Source organism: Schistocerca cancellata, chromosome 1 (genome assembly GCF_023864275.1).
Source record: "Schistocerca cancellata isolate TAMUIC-IGC-003103 chromosome 1, iqSchCanc2.1, whole genome shotgun sequence".
In the NCBI taxonomy this organism is placed as follows: Eukaryota; Metazoa; Arthropoda; class Insecta; order Orthoptera; family Acrididae; genus Schistocerca; species Schistocerca cancellata.
In genome coordinates, this window is record NC_064626.1 from 1,114,597,623 (window position 1) to 1,114,613,525 (window position 15,903).

Below are 15,903 nucleotides of genomic sequence, written 5' to 3' on the forward strand. Positions count from 1 at the left end.
GTGCGGGCCCCGGCGGTGGGTGTGGGTGAGCCCAGGCGCACAGATGGCGGCCGAGTGGCCAGCACACGTGCACACGTGCACCGGCACATCTGCCGGGGGCAGCGACCGCCTCTCCCCACCACCGCCCGCCACACACATAAATTAGGCCTTCTGCTCGGGAGGAACCGGTCGCTACCGCAGTTCCGCTCACGCTTATTGGCCCACTACAGGCAGCACGCGGGGGAGCAGTTTTTATCTCTCCGCTAATCATTGGAAGAGGCTTCCGTAAATTAAGATCGCGGAAGAAAGCACACTCACTAGGAAAGTTTTACTCGTAGGAGACTTGGTCCGACGTACAGCGGTTTGTACAAAGCGTTGAACAGACTCATAGTTATTTCCGAAACCCTAAAAATAAAAAATTGTTACATTAGAATGAATTTGGGCGGCAATCACGATGGGGTTTTGAAAACTACCTCAAAAAAAAAAAATGAAAGCTATTTGAAAAACACGTACATTCAGTGGCATGCTTTAAGATCAAATGTTTAAAGGAATTATAAAATTCAAATAAAGAGCAGCTCTCACTGAGGCCCTCTCCCCAAATTTATCTTTTATTTTTTAAAAATCAAATGATTCTGTTAATCTGTCGATGCTCCAGAGCGCTGCCGTCCGCAGTGGCCGAGTGGTCCTAGGCGCTTCAGTCCGGAACCGCGCTGCTGCTACGGTTGCAGGTTCGAATCCTGCCTCGGACATGGATGTGCGTGATGTCCTTAGGTTAGTTAGGTTTAAGTAGTTCTAAGTCTAGGGGACTGATGACCTCAGATGTTAAGTCCCACAGTGCTTAAACCCACTTCATTTCATTTTCCAGAGCGCTTCGCGAGCTGAAAAATATAGTTTCCAGGAGCATAGAAGCATCCTTCCTCTTCCTCAAATATGCTCTGGTTCTGAATTTGGTGCCGTATTTTTTTTTTTTTTTCAATCCTGACTCTTTTAAGATACTGAGACATTCCTCGCTGTGCTGGGGCCGCGCGTTTGCTGTCACATAACTCCACGAAGTGTTTGCTGTTCGTCCCTATGACGATTCCTAACACGCTCATGGTCTTCAGAATTGATGAATAAGCTTCGTTGAATGTAGCTGCACCTTTATATGGCGCTATTTCCACAGTCTTTACCCCACAATGAAGATGGTTCGGTCGCAGTTTCCATATGTACGCGTCGAAGGTCTCGTCATTAGACAGAAAAACGTATACTGGTCTTTCCTTGAACTAATTCGTCGAGCGCCTACAACTGCCTATATTCGGCCTACAACTACCTATATTCGGGCCCGCATCTCGTGGTCGTGCGGTAGCGTTCTCGCTTCCCACTCCCGGGTTCCCGGGTTCGATTCCCGGCGGTGTCAGGGATTTTCTCTGCCTCGTGATGGCTGGGTGTTGTGTGCTGTCCTTAGGTTAGTTAGGTTTAAGTAGTTCTAAGTTCTAGGGGACTGATGACCATAGATGTTAAGTCCCATAGCGCTCAGAGCCATTTGAAACATTTTGAACCTATATTCGGTTGGCGCACGGTTCCTTTCAACATGCTGTAGCCTCTAAAATACTTTCGTAATCAAAAACTCCCTATTGCAGGCATAATCTATACACTTCAAGGATGAAAATTACCTTAAACACCGATTTTTCATCGGTCTCAGAACCTCCCGTTAAGTAAACATTTTGGATTATGTTCACGGGAATCTGAATGAGTGGCCCCAAATCATGGTATGAAAAATACCCCTAAAATATCACAGAACCATCTCTGATCTGAACTACACCTACTCACTTCTCGTTAAACATCATTGCACCGTCGGTACACCCGACTCCCGGCACCATCTGCAATGGGGCGAAATAGCAAATCGACACACGACACTGCATGCATGCATACAATCATTTACTACACAATTTCTGTGTGGTTTCGGCTACTGAAGACGTGCAGCTTTATATGCACCTCTTACACTGAAACGCCAAAGATACTAGTATGTTGTTGTTGTTGTGGTCTTCAGTCCTGAGACTGGTTTGATGCAGCTCTCCATGCTACTCTATCCTGTGCAAGCTTCTTCATCTCCCAGTATCTACTGCAACCTACATCCTTCTGAATCTGCTTAGTGTATTCATCTCTTGGTCTCCCTCTACGATTTTTACCCTCCACACTGCCCTCCAATGCTAAATTTGTGATCCCTTGATGCCTCAGAACATGTCCTACCAACTGATCCCTTCTTCTAGTCAAGCTGTGCCACAAACTTCTCTTCTCCCCAATCCTATTCAATACCTCCTCATTAGTTACATGATCTACCCACCTTATCTTCAGCATTCTTCTGTAGCACCACATTTCGAAAGCTTCTATTCTCTTCTTGTCCAAACTAGTTATCGTCCATGTTTCACTTCCATACATGGCTACACTCCATACAAATACTTTCAGAAACGACTTCCTGACACTTAAATCTATACTCGATGTTAACAAATTCCTCTTCTTGAGAAACGCTTTCCTTGCCATTGCCAGTCTACATTTTATATCCTCTCTACTTCGACCATCATCGGTTATTTTACTCCCTAAATAGCAAAACTCCTTTACTACTTTAAGTGTCTCATTTCCTAATCTAATTCCCTCAGCATCACCCGACTTAATTTGACTACATTCCATTATCCTCGTTTTGCTTTTGTTGATGTTCATCTTATATCCTCCTTTCAAGACACTGTCCATTCCGTTCAACTGCTCTTCCAAGTCCTTTGCTGTCTCTGACAGAATTACAATGTCATCGGCGAACCTCAAAGTTTTTACATCTTCTCCATGAATTTTAATACCTACTCCGAATTTTTCTTTTGTTTCCTTTACTGCTTGCTCAATATACAGATTGAATAACATCGGGGAGAGGCTACAACCCTGTCTTACTCCTTTCCCAACCACTGCTTCCCTTTCATGCCCCTCGACTCTTATAACTGCCATCTGGTTTCTGTACAAACTGTAAATAGCCTTTCGCTCCCTGTATTTTACCCCTGCCACCTTCAGAATTTGAAAGAGAGTATTCCAGTTAACATTGTCAAAAGCTTTCTCTAAGTCTACAAATGCTAGAAACGTAGGTTTGCCTTTTCTTAATCTTTCTTCTAAGATAAGTCGTAAGGTCAGTATTGCCTCACGTGTTCCAACATTTCTACGGAATCCAAACTGATCTTCCCCGAGGTCGGCTTCTACCAGTTTTTCCATTCGTCTGTAAAGAATTCGCGTTAGTATTTTGCAGCTGTGACTTATTAAACTGATAGTTCGGTAATTTTCGCATCTGTCAACACCTGCTTTCTTTGGGATTGGAATTATTATATTCTTCTTAAAGTCTGAGGGTATTTCGCCTGTCTCATACATCGTGCTCACCAGATGGTAGAGTTTTGTCAGGACTGGCTCTCCCGAGGCCATCAGTAGTTCAAATGGAATGTTGTCTACTCCCGGGGCCTTGTTTCGACTCAGGTCTTTCAGTGCTCTGTCAAACTCTTCACGCAGTATCGTATCTCCCATTTCGTCTTCATCTACATCCTCTTCCATTTCCATAATATTGTCCTCAAGTACATCGCCCTTGTATAAACCCTCTATATACTCCTTCCACCTTTCTGCCTTCCCTTCTTTGCTTAGAACTGGGTTGCCATCTGAGCTCTTGATATTCATACAAGTGGTTCTCTTCTCTCCACAGGTCTCTTTAATTTTCCTGTAGGCAGTATCTATCTTACCCCTAGTGAGACAAGCCTCTACATCCTTACATTTGTCCTCTAGCCATCCCTGCTTAGCCATTTTGCACTTCCTGTCGATATCATTTTTGAGACGTCTGTATTCCTTTTTGCCTGCTTCATTTACTGCATTTTTGTATTTTCTCCTTTCATCAATTAAATTCAATATTTCTTCTGTTACCCAAGGATTTCTATTAGCCCTCGTCTTTTTACCTACTTGATCCTCTGCTGCCTTCACTACTTCATCCCTCAGAGCTACCCATTCTTCTTCTACTGTATTTCTTTCCCCCATTCCTGTCAATTGTTCCCTTATGCTCTCCCTGAAACTCTGTACAACCTCTGGTTCTTTCAGTTGATCCAGGTCCCATCTCCTTAAATTCCCACCTTTTTGCAGTTTCTTCAGTTTCAATCTGCAGTTCATAACCAATAGATTGTGGTCAGAATCCACATCTGCCCCAGGAAATGTCTTACAATTTAAAACGTGGTTCCTAAATCTCTGTCTTACCATTATATAATCTATCTGATACCTACTAGTATCTCCAGGATTCTTCCAGGTATACAACCTTCTTTTATGATTCTTGAACCAAGTGTTGGCTATGATTAAGTTATGCTCTGTGCAAAATTCTACAAGGCGGCTTCCTCTTTCATTCCTTCCCCCCAATCCATATTCACCTACTATGTTTCCTTCTCTCCCTTTTCCTACTGACGAATTCCAGTCACCCATGACTATTAAATTTTCGTATAGGCATGCGTATTCAAATACAGAGATATGTAAACAGGTAGGAAACGGCGCTGTGGTCGGCAACGCCGATACAAGACAATAAGTACATCGGTTACTGATGCTACAATGACAGGTTATCAAGATTTAAGTGAGTTTGAACGTGGTCTTATAGTCGGCGCACGAGGGATGGGACACAGTATCTCCGAGGTGGCGATGAAGTGGGAATTTTCCCGTACGACCATTTCGCGAGTGTACCGTGAATTTCAGGAATCCGGTAAAACTTTAAATCCCCGACATCGCTGTGACCGGAAAAAGATCTTGCGAGAACGGGATCAACGACGACTGAAGAGAATCGTTACTTTGGACAGATGATGACTGGAAACATACTGCCTGGTCGGACGAGTCTCGTTTCAAATTGTATAGAGCGGATGGACCTGTGTACCGATATGGAGACAACCTCATGGATCCATGAACCATGCATGTCAGCAGGGAACTGTTCAAGCTGGTGAAGGTTCTGTAATGGTGTGGGGCGTGTGCAGCTGGAGTGATATGAGACACCTGATACGTGTAGATACGACTCTGAAAGGTGACACGTATGTAAGCATCGTCTGCATTCATTCATATGCATTCTGACGGGTTCGGGCAATTCCAGCAGGACAATGCAACACCCCACACGTCCAGAATTGCTACAGAGTGGCTCCAGGAACACTCTTCTAAGTTTATACACTTCCGCTGGCCACCAAACTCCCCAGACATGAACATTCTTGAGCATATATGGGATGCCTTGCAACGTGTTGTTCAGAAGAGGTCTCCACTTCCTGCAGCACTACTTCAGACATTGGTCGAGTTCATTCCACGTCGCGCTGCGGCTCGCGCGGGCCCTACACGATATTAGGCGGGTGTACCACTTTCTGTGGTTCTTCGGTTTAACAATGGCCTTTTACGAGATGAAAGGCTACAGCTGTCACCAACACCGAGGTTCATTTGAATACCACAGTGCTTCACTTAGCAAGGTCCTATTATAGATGATAAGTAGTTGTCTTCCTCCTACTTGTACATCCAAAACATGACAGGAAGAAAAGGAGTGTTCATTTCCTAGTGTTGTGCAACTGAAATTTCGTATGGTAATAAGCAGAACAGCTGTAAAACCGGAACAAGAACAGATTTAGAGGAAAGCCGCCAAATTTTCCACTGAAGACGCCCCTCAAATAATAAAGGCGAAACGCGTACGACATGAAAAATCGTTTAATTCAGTTGCAATTAGGCTGACGATCCAAAGTGATAATTACCAGGATGTAACTTCCAATCGAGGACAAGGTTGACAGAGACGAAGCACGCGCTCGTTTTGGGTGCGGATTGATCAGAAAAACACATGACTTATTCTAGGGGACAATCCAGATATTCTCCTTTAGGTAAATCACGGAAACACAAATTTGGATGATAGTCCGGTGATGTCCCCCTTGCTCCTCCCGAATGCGAGTCCATTGTCTTAACCGCTGTCACTTCACTCAGTCAGTGCTATGTCGAAGGTTAGAGTCGGTCGTAAAGTTTGCTTAAGTGCAAATCTGTTGAGTAGAGTCTAACGAAATCCCTACGCCTAGGCAGAAACCACGAACCGACGGGCAAAAAATAATTGTGTACGTCCGCAGGCTTTCGTGTCGTTAGGCCGCGTCATATTCCTCTTCTAACTTCTTTACTGCTCGACGTTTCGATCCCCTCGCTGGGCTCTTCTTCAGGGTTCCAATGGTGTCCCTGGATGGCGGAACACTGTCGAAACGTTGCGTAGTGTTCACTTACTAAAAGGCTATTTTCTCCCGCTTTTTCGGAGATGTGGAGATAGTGGCAGTAAGAGCTTGCGATCACAGCTACGTTTACTTAGGGAAACATTGATGACCAACCTCTATGACGACCTTTCCATAAATAGGACCATGAATCGAAATGATGATAATAAAAATAATGCAAACAAGAAGAACGACGAATCTCTTGCACATTCTGTAAGCATATCGTATATGTCTAGCGTAACCGACCGCATAGGCACAGTCCTACGGACGAATGGTTCAAGTACTACGTATCTCACTTAGCACAAGATAAAATGCTTCTCCAGACCTACAACGGACGCGCATGAGCGCTTCAGCACTGCAGGAGTTGCAGCTCAACAACCATGTAAGTCTCAATCGTCGGACAGGGTTTGGTTGCCGTTCCTTCCAAATGTTTATCCAGTATAAATCACTAAGCCACCTTGTTCGGTAGCTCGAAAGGATATGGGTGACGTTATCATTCAAACGCAGTACTAAATGCGAAACCACGTTAAATATACACGCCACAACGACTGCCGCAAACTGCAACGTCTAGGATTACATCATACACTCCTGGAAATGGAAAAAAGAACACATTGACACCGGTGTGTCAGACCCACCATACTTGCTCCGGACACTGCGAGAGGGCTGTACAAGCAATGATCACACGCACGGCACAGCGGACACACCAGGAACCGCGGTGTTGGTCGTCGAATGGCGCTAGCTGCGCAGCATTTGTGCACCGCCGCCGTCCGTGTCAGCCAGTTTGCCGTGGCATACGGAGCTCCATCGCAGTCTTTAACACTGGTAGCATGCCGCGACAGCGTGGACGTGAACCGTATGTGCAGTTGACGGACTTTGAGCGAGGGCGTATAGTGGGCATGCGGGAGGCCGGGTGGACGTACTGCCGAATTGCTCAACACGTGGGGCGTGAGGTCTCCACAGTACATCGATGTTGTCGCCAGTGGTCGGCGGAAGGTGCACGTGCCCGTCGATCTGGGACCGGACCGCAGCGACGCACGGATGCACGCCAAGACCGTAGGATCCTACGCAGTGCCGTAGGGGACCGCACCGCCACTTCCCAGCAAATTAGGGACACTGTTGCTCCTGGGCTATCGGCGAGAACCATTCGCAACCGTCTCCATGAAGCTGGGCTACGGTCCCGCACACCGTTAGGCCGTCTTCCGCTCACGCCCCAACATCGTGCAGCCCGCCTCCAGTGGTTTCGCGACAGGCGTGAATGGAGGGACGAATGGAGACGTGTCGTCTTCAGCGATGAGAGTCGCTTCTGCCTTGGTGCCAATGATGGTCGTATGCGTGTTTGGCGCCGTGCAGGTGAGCGCCACAATCAGGACTGCATACGACCGAGGCACACAGGGCCAACACCCGGCATCATGGTGTGGGGAGCGATCTCCTACACTGGCCGTACACACTGGTGATCGTCGAGTGGACACTGAATAGTGCACGGTACATCCAAACCGTCATCGAACCCATCGTTCTACCAATCCTAGACCGGCAAGGGAACTTGCTGTTCCAACAGGACAATGCACGTCCGCATGTATCCCGTGACACCCAACGTGCTCTAGAAGATGTAAGTCAACTACCCTGGCCAGCAAGATCTCCGGATCTGTCCCCCATTGAGCATGTTTGGGACTGGATGAAGCGTCGTCTCACGCGGTCTGCACGTCCAGCACGAACGCTGGTCCAACTGAGGCGCCAGGTGGAAATGGCATGGCAAGCCGTTCCACAGGACTACATACAGCATCTCTACGATCGTCTCCATGGGAGAATAGCAGCCTGCATTGCTGCGAAAGGTGGATATAGATTGTACTAGTGCCGACATTGTGCATGCTCTGTTGCCTGTGTCTATGTGCCTGTGGTTCTGTCAGTGTGATCATGTGATGTATCTGACCCCAGGAATGTGTGAATAAAGTTTCCCCTTCCTGGGACAATGAATTCACGGTGTTCTTATTTCAATTTCCAGGAGTGTAGATCACTTAAAGACTAAAAGGAGAAGGCATAGGTGCTCTTAACGCTGTCACGTTACATTAAGTCGAAGTTATACAAGAAAGTGAGTTATCGTTAAGCCTATGGCGCACATTTTCACTTCAGTGCACAGCTGTTAATAGGTGTTACTTTGGCGTTTTCAATCAGTCCTGAGGCTGCAAATGCACGCAGGCACAGTACCCGTAGGGAGTGTCCGCTGGTGGAGACTGCATGCATCTGCAGCCTCAAAACTGACTGAAAACGCCAAACATGCGATATTAACAGCTGTCCACTGCAGTGGACACTTGGACCACAGGGTTAAGGCCGCAGCTGGGAAGTACATTTGGCTCTTAAACCGACCTATACGCTTCCAGATACTTAGCTTGTTGGCAAAAGTCATGGGATACCTTCTAATATCATGTCGGGACTCCTTTTGCCCAGACAGTGCAGGCATCGACTCAACAAGTCGTTGGAAGTCCCCTGAAGAAATACTGAGCCATGCTACCTCTATAGCTGTTCATAATTGCGAAAGTGTTGGCCAACTGAATCGCCGACGCACTTAGAACTTCAGCTTCTTTGCTGGTGGAATCAAGTTCTGAAGCGGACTTTAAGGCGTGCCGGAATCGGTAAGCAGAGAAAATAGTGTCTACGAAAGGATCTTATCCCACATGGCCAAGAGTAACAATAAATTCGGAAAATGGCTTTTAGTGACGCACTGTACTCACCAGAAGGGATGTTCACAGCCATCGGTACAGTACTCCACACCCTGAAACACAAGCAATGAGCACTTGTTAACACTACCTAAACAACACCTACACTCCTGGAAATTGAAATAAGAACACCGTGAATTCATTGTCCCAGGAAGGGGAAACTTTATTCACACATTCCTGGGGTCAGATACATCACATGATCACACTGACAGAACCACAGGCACATAGACACAGGCAACAGAGCATGCACAATGTCGGCACTAGTACAGTGTATATCCACCTTTCGCAGCAATGCAGGCTGCTATTCTCCCATGGAGACGATCGTAGAGATGCTGGATGTAGTCCTGTGGAACGGCTTGCCATGCCATTTCCACCTGGCGCCTCAGTTGGACCAGCGTTCGTGCTGGACGCGCAGACCGCGTGAGACGACGCTTCATCCAGTCCCAAACATGCTCAATGGGGGACAGATCCGGAGATCTTGCTGGCCAGGGTAGTTGACTTACACCTTCTAGAGCACGTTGGGTGGCACGGGATACATGCGGACGTGCATTGTCCTGTTGGAACAGCATGTTCCCTTGCCGGTCTAGGAATGTTAGAACGATGGGTTCGATGACGGTTTGGATGTACCGTGCACTATTCAGTGTCCCCTCGACGATCACAAGTGGTGTACGGCCAGTGTAGGAGATCGCTCCCCACACCATGAAGCCGGGTGTTGGCCCTGTGTGTCTCGGTCGTACGCAGTCCTGATTGTGGCGCTCACCTGCACGGCGCCAAACACGCATACGACCATCATTGGCACCAAGGCAGAAGCGACTCTCATCGCTGAAGACGACACGTCTCCATTCGTCCCTCCATTCACGCCTGTCGCGACACCACTGGAGGCGGGCTGCACGATGTTGGGGCGTGAGCGGAAGACGGCCTAACGGTGTGCGGGACCGTAGCCCTGCTTCATGGAGACGGTTGCGAATGGTCCTCGCCGATACCCCAGGAGCAACAGTGTCCCTAATTTGCTGGGAAGTGGCGGTGCGGTCCCCTACGGCACTGCGTAGGATCCTACGGTCTTGGCGTGCATCCGTGCGTCGCTGCGGTCCGGTCCCAGGTCGAAGGGCACGTGCACCTTCCGCCGACCACTGGCGACAACATCGATGTACTGTGGAGACCTCACGCCCCACGTGTTGAGCAATTCGGCGGTACGTCCACCCGGCCTCCCGCATGCCCACTATACGCCAACGCTCAAAGTCCGTCAACTGCACATACGGTTCACGTCCACGCTGTCACGGCATGCTACCTGTGTTAAAGACTGCGATGGAGCTCCGAATGCCACGGCAAACTGGCTAACACTGACGGCGGCGGTGCACAAATGCTGCGCAGCTAGCGCCATTCGACGGCCAACACCGCGGTTGCTGGTTTGTCCGCTGTGCCGTGCGTGTGATCATTGCTTGTACAGCCCTCTCGCAGTGTCCGGAGCAAGTATGGTGGGTCTGACACACCGGTGTCAATGTGTTCTTTTTTCCATTTCCAGGAGTGTATATAGAATGAGATTTTCACTCTGCAGCGGAGTGTGCGCTGATATGAAACTTCCTGGCAGATTAAAACTGTGTGCCCGACCGAGACACGAACTCGGGACCTTTGCCTTTCGCGGGCAAGTGCTCTACCAACTGAGCTATCGAAGCACGACTCACGCCCGGTACTCACAGCTTTACTTCTGCCAGTATCTCGTCTCCTACCTTCCAAACTTTACAGAAGCTCTCCTGCGCAGGAGAGCTTCTGTAAAGTTTGGAAGGTAGGAGACGAGATACTGGCAGAAGTAAAGCTGTGAGTACCGGGCGTGAGTCGTGCTTCGGTAGCTCAGTTGGTAGAGCACTTGCCCGCGAAAGGCAAAGGTCCCGAGTTCGGGTCTCGGTCGGGCACACAGTTTTAATCTGCCAGGAAGTTTCTTAACACCTATATACTTCTGTAAGAGAACAAGGAAGAAAAGTAGGTTCATTTGGTATCAAAATTTACAATATTCATCAAATAGGGGGATGTTCTTTCACTGTACGTCTTCAACTATTTCTATTAAAATTACGTTATTGATGAGTGGGGTTGCAAATGTATGTACGCAGTTCAGAGTGGCACTCGCTTCTTACAAGGGAACCTGCCCATCGCACCCCCCTCAGATTTAGTTATAAGTTGGCACAGTGGATAGGCCTTGAAAAACTGAACACAGATCAATCGAGAAAACAGGAAGAAGTTGTGTGGAACTGTGAAAAAATAAGCAAAATATACAAAATGAGTAGTCCATGCGCAAGATAGGCAACATCAAGGATAGTATGAGCTGAGGAGCGCCGTGGTCCCGTGGTTAGCGTGAGCAGCTGTGGAACGAGAGGTCCTTGGTTCAAGTGTTCCCTCGAGTGAAAAGTTTATTTTCGCAAGGTTATGATCTGTCCGTTCGTTCATTGACGTCTCTGTTCACTGTAATAAGTTTAGTGTCTGTGTTTTGCGACCGCACCGCAAAACCGTGCGATTAGTAGACGAAAGGACGTGCCTCTCCAATGGGAACCGAAAACATTTGATCGCAAGGTTGTAAGTAGGCTGTTTAGGCTTTCTTTATGTAAGTTTGCTGTTTATGTTTTTTATTGGCAACGTTACATAGCACTCTGTATGAAAATCACTGGCTGTGCTGTGTGCAGTATGTGGCTAGTTTGCATTGTTGTCTGCCATTATTGTCATGAACTGCTATAGCTGGATGCGAACAGCGCGTAGCGCTGGGCAGTTGGAGGTGAGCCCTATGTAAGTAGGCTGTTTAGGCTTTCTTTATGTAAGTTTGCTGTTTATGTTTTTTATTGGCAACGTTACATAGCACTCTGTATGAAAATCACTGGCTGTGCTGTGTGCAGTATGTGGCTAGTTTGCATTGTTGTCTGCCATTATTGTCATGAACTGCTATAGCTGGATGCGAACAGCGCGTAGCGCTGGGCAGTTGGAGGTGAGCCGCCAGCAGTGGTGGACGTGGGGAGAGAGATGGCGGAGTTTTGTAATACTGGATGTCAATTATGAATATTAAGGTAAATACATTGTTTGTTCTCTATTAATATCTTTCATTTGCTAACTATCCCTATCAGTAGTTAGTGCCTTCTGTAGTTTGAATCTTTTATTTAGCTGGCAGTAGTGGCGCTCGCTGTATTGCAGTAGTTCCAGTAATGAAGATTTTTGTGAGGTAAGTTATTTGTGAAAGGTATAGTGTAATGTTACTCAGGGCCATTCTTTTGCAGGGATTTTTGATAGTCAGATTGCGTTGCGCTAAAATTATTGTGTGTCAGGTTAAGCACAGTCGTGTATAAATTGTTCTAAGGGGACGTTTCATATGTATAAATTGTTCAAAGGGGACGTTTCATATGTCGACCCTTAGCCTAGGATACCTCACTGGAATCTTCTGTTTTTTTTCTTGTAGTTTGTGTATTTAGTGTAGCTTTTGTTTATTGCTAGCGCGTAATTGTAGAGAGAATCTCCTTTGTAGTTGCAGTCTTTCATTGTTGTACAGTAAAACAGTTGTGGCATGCATGTAGCTTTGCGCCAAGTATTTCGCTGCTGCAATTAACTAGATATTATTTTCAGTGCTATGTTAATGTGTTCTCTTGTTTTTGCTATTCAAGTTGTGCTTTTCTGTGTTGTCGTGTGAAATATTGTGACAATAATGGCGTGTGAAAAACGTAACACTAGGCTCCAAACTAAATTGAGAAATAATAGTGACGACGAGCGTAGCTTATCAGCACCACTGGGTAGTGAATTAACTAATATTCAAAGTAGTAATTTGGTAACTGTGCATAGGGAAATGGAGCGGGCGTCAGACAATGGCGTAGGCAGTGAAACAGGTAGTGAACAGGGAAGCATTGTCGATCGATCGGTCGGCAACAGCTCGTCTCAGGAATCCGAAATGATAGGACACAATTTTGCAAATACTGTAGATTCAGGTTTTGCGTCCTCACCGTTTTCTCAAATAAGTCAAGACACATTTTCCGCTTGTCAAAATGTGAATGTTGCCGGTGCAAATTCACTGCCGAAAAGCACTGAGGAACATGTTTCAGACACCAGTGCATTGTTATTACAGTTAATGCAACAAATGGGACAAAGGCTACAAAAGTTAGACACAACGCTTGAACAAAATCAGAAACAAATGGGACAGAATCTTCAAAAGTTAGACACAATGGAACAAAATCAGAGACAAACACAGCAAAAGCTTCAAAAGTTAGACACAATGGAACAAAAGCTTCAAAAGTTAGACTCAGTGGAACATATGCTTGAACAAACACGTGAAGATTTAACTACTGAGTTACATAAAATAGAATCGAAATGTCAGAAAGTCTGTAATGACGTAAAAACACAAATTTGTGAGCATTTCCAACCTATTTTTTCGCGTCATGAGAATGTATTACAGAATCACGAAGCAGCCATAAAAGAGCTGCAAACCATTGTTCATGAAAATCATGAGTCCTTGTGGGCTAAAATTGACTCAGTTGCATCTACCGATTCGGTTACGCAACTGGCAAAAACTCAGGAAAACTTAAAGAACACAGTAGATTCGATTTCAACACAAATGGACACTCTGAAACTTGGTTCAGAAAAACACACTGAGGAAATGTGTTCACTATCGGAGAAAGTAGCTGAACTTTCGGATCAGGTCACTAACTTATCTACAAAGGTAGATGATGATCTGAATGACACAAGACCCGTAGCCTTCACTGACACAGAAGAGTATGAACAAATTAGAAAATTCAAACAAAATCAAAATCAAATCAACACACAGTACAAAAGAGAAATGCGGGAATTACAAGATCAGCTGACACAGGTAATGCAAGAATTACATATTTCAGAGGATACTCGCGCTCCAACACGGGAAGAGGAACTTAGAAATACGGAAAAGCCACAAAATAATAGCACAGGGCATTTCGGTAATTATGAAAGAAATTGGCAAGGTACACCGAATTTTGAGATGGAACCGCCGAAACGACGTGACAATGACCGACATGCTACTCGCCGACACGATGATTTTGACTATAAACTGTTCATTACTACACGTGAATTCAAAACATTTAAGAATTCTGGCAACGACATTCATCCACAAGCATGGCTCCATCAATTCTCTCATTGTTTTCCTCCCAACTGGTCATTGGAGCACAGGTTAGAATTTATGTGTGACTACTTGGAGAATGAACCAGCTGTAAGAATGCGATCGGTCATTCACGATTGTCACAGTGAAGGAGAATTTTACCATGCGTTCCTCTCAGCATATTGGTCACAAGCTACACAAGACCGCGTAAAACATAGCATCATGATGATGAAACACTTTGAACAATCTGAATTTTCCAGTCTTGTCAAATATTTTGAAGACATGTTGCACAAGAATCAGTACCTATCAAACCCATACAGCCCCTCAGAACTCATCCGCATTTGCTTAATCAAACTGCCTGAACATTTACGACACATTATTTTGGCAGGACGTTGCAAAGACGACATTGAAGCTTTTCAGGGACTGTTACAAGAACTGGAAATTGACACAGACAGTCGTGGGATGCGAAAACAGGAAATCAATCACTACAGGTCACATCCGTCACAATTCCGTGACGACAGAAATAATAACTGGACACGACAAGTCTATTCTTACAACGCAAATCGTGACCAAAACAGACACCACCCGTATGACAACCGTTGGCAGAGTAGTAATAATTACAGGGAAAGATCACCTCTCCGCAGTAATGACTATCACAGAGACAATCAGAGAAACAGACAATATGGGAACCAAAATAACTATTATCAAGGGAGACAGAATAACTTTAGACGCAACGGTCCAGCGCGTAGTTACGATTCAAGGAGAAATTCTCCACCACGTGACCGACAAGAAAGAAACTATGGAATCTACCGACATGACGACAGACGATATGATCGTAACGACAGACCTGAATTGCATCAGAACTGGCGAGATTTAAACAGAGCAGAGCACTCTCGTCACGATGAATTTGTAGAAGTTAGGTCTCCAAATCCCAATAACGGCGCGCGCCAACAAAGAAACAGACAATGACTCGCACCGCAGGCAGCTGCGTGCGCCGGCTGGCTCCGAGAAAAATAACATTGACGCTAACCTTGAGCAAAATTCCCGTATTCTTTACGGACGAATACCGCATGATACTTGCATTCAAGTTGAAACTCTGCGTACTGAGAAGAGCAAAGGGTAAAAGATTGCACCATATTTCTCATGTAAAACCATTTATTGACAGATAATCTGCTTTTAACTTAGTCTTTGCAATTTTCACTTCACGCTACTTGTACAATTTGTCACACTGAGAAACTGTTAACATGCAACATTTTGGTTTGCTTACGAGTGGATTCTGGATTTGGTGCTTTCTGTGAAATGCCAGATGACACAGTGGTTGGTTTGTGTGACAGCTACACGATTATATCACGACGTTACTAATGAGTGACAATTTACAATGTTGCTTTTGCGGTGTATCTGTTTGATATCTGCACAGTTTTTCTGAATTCTTCTGTAAAGTAAAACATGTTTTAGTGGTGACTTTTGTGCTATTGCTACAAGGAGACAGCCTTTTCCGTAGGACAACAATACATTACAGCACAGTACTTTCCTCATCACGGCAATAAGCGTAATAAGTATGATATCTATACGCAAAGCATTTCACTTTTGTGTATCATGAGGTAAGTACATTGACTTCTGCAGAACTTAGCTTTCGGAGGACAATAACTACGACACTCCCCAGAGATTATCTTAGAGCAAGACGCACATTTAGCGCTACTGGACACGTATTTGAGTGATTAATTTTGTACTTAAGACATTTATTTTTAGAGATTTTTGAATTACAAAGAAAGTTTTTCGTGACACATTTCATTTCATTGCTGTAAGCTGTAATACCTGAGGATACAATTACAATAAACCTCAGGGGGGTACACGCCTACTTTGTGTACCATGTGTTTGGCAAGCA

The 15,903-nt window shown here is 45.7% G+C and overlaps 1 long non-coding RNA gene across 1 annotated transcript in view; it reads right to left on the bottom strand.

Annotated features, from left to right (window-relative positions):
- Positions 1-15,903, bottom strand: part of LOC126163069 (uncharacterized) — a 359,814-nt gene that overhangs the window by 194,663 nt on the left and 149,248 nt on the right. The window contains exon 2 of the long non-coding RNA XR_007535153.1: positions 8,945-8,985. This is a non-coding gene — a long non-coding RNA (uncharacterized LOC126163069). The remainder of the gene's footprint in view (positions 1-8,944; positions 8,986-15,903) is intronic.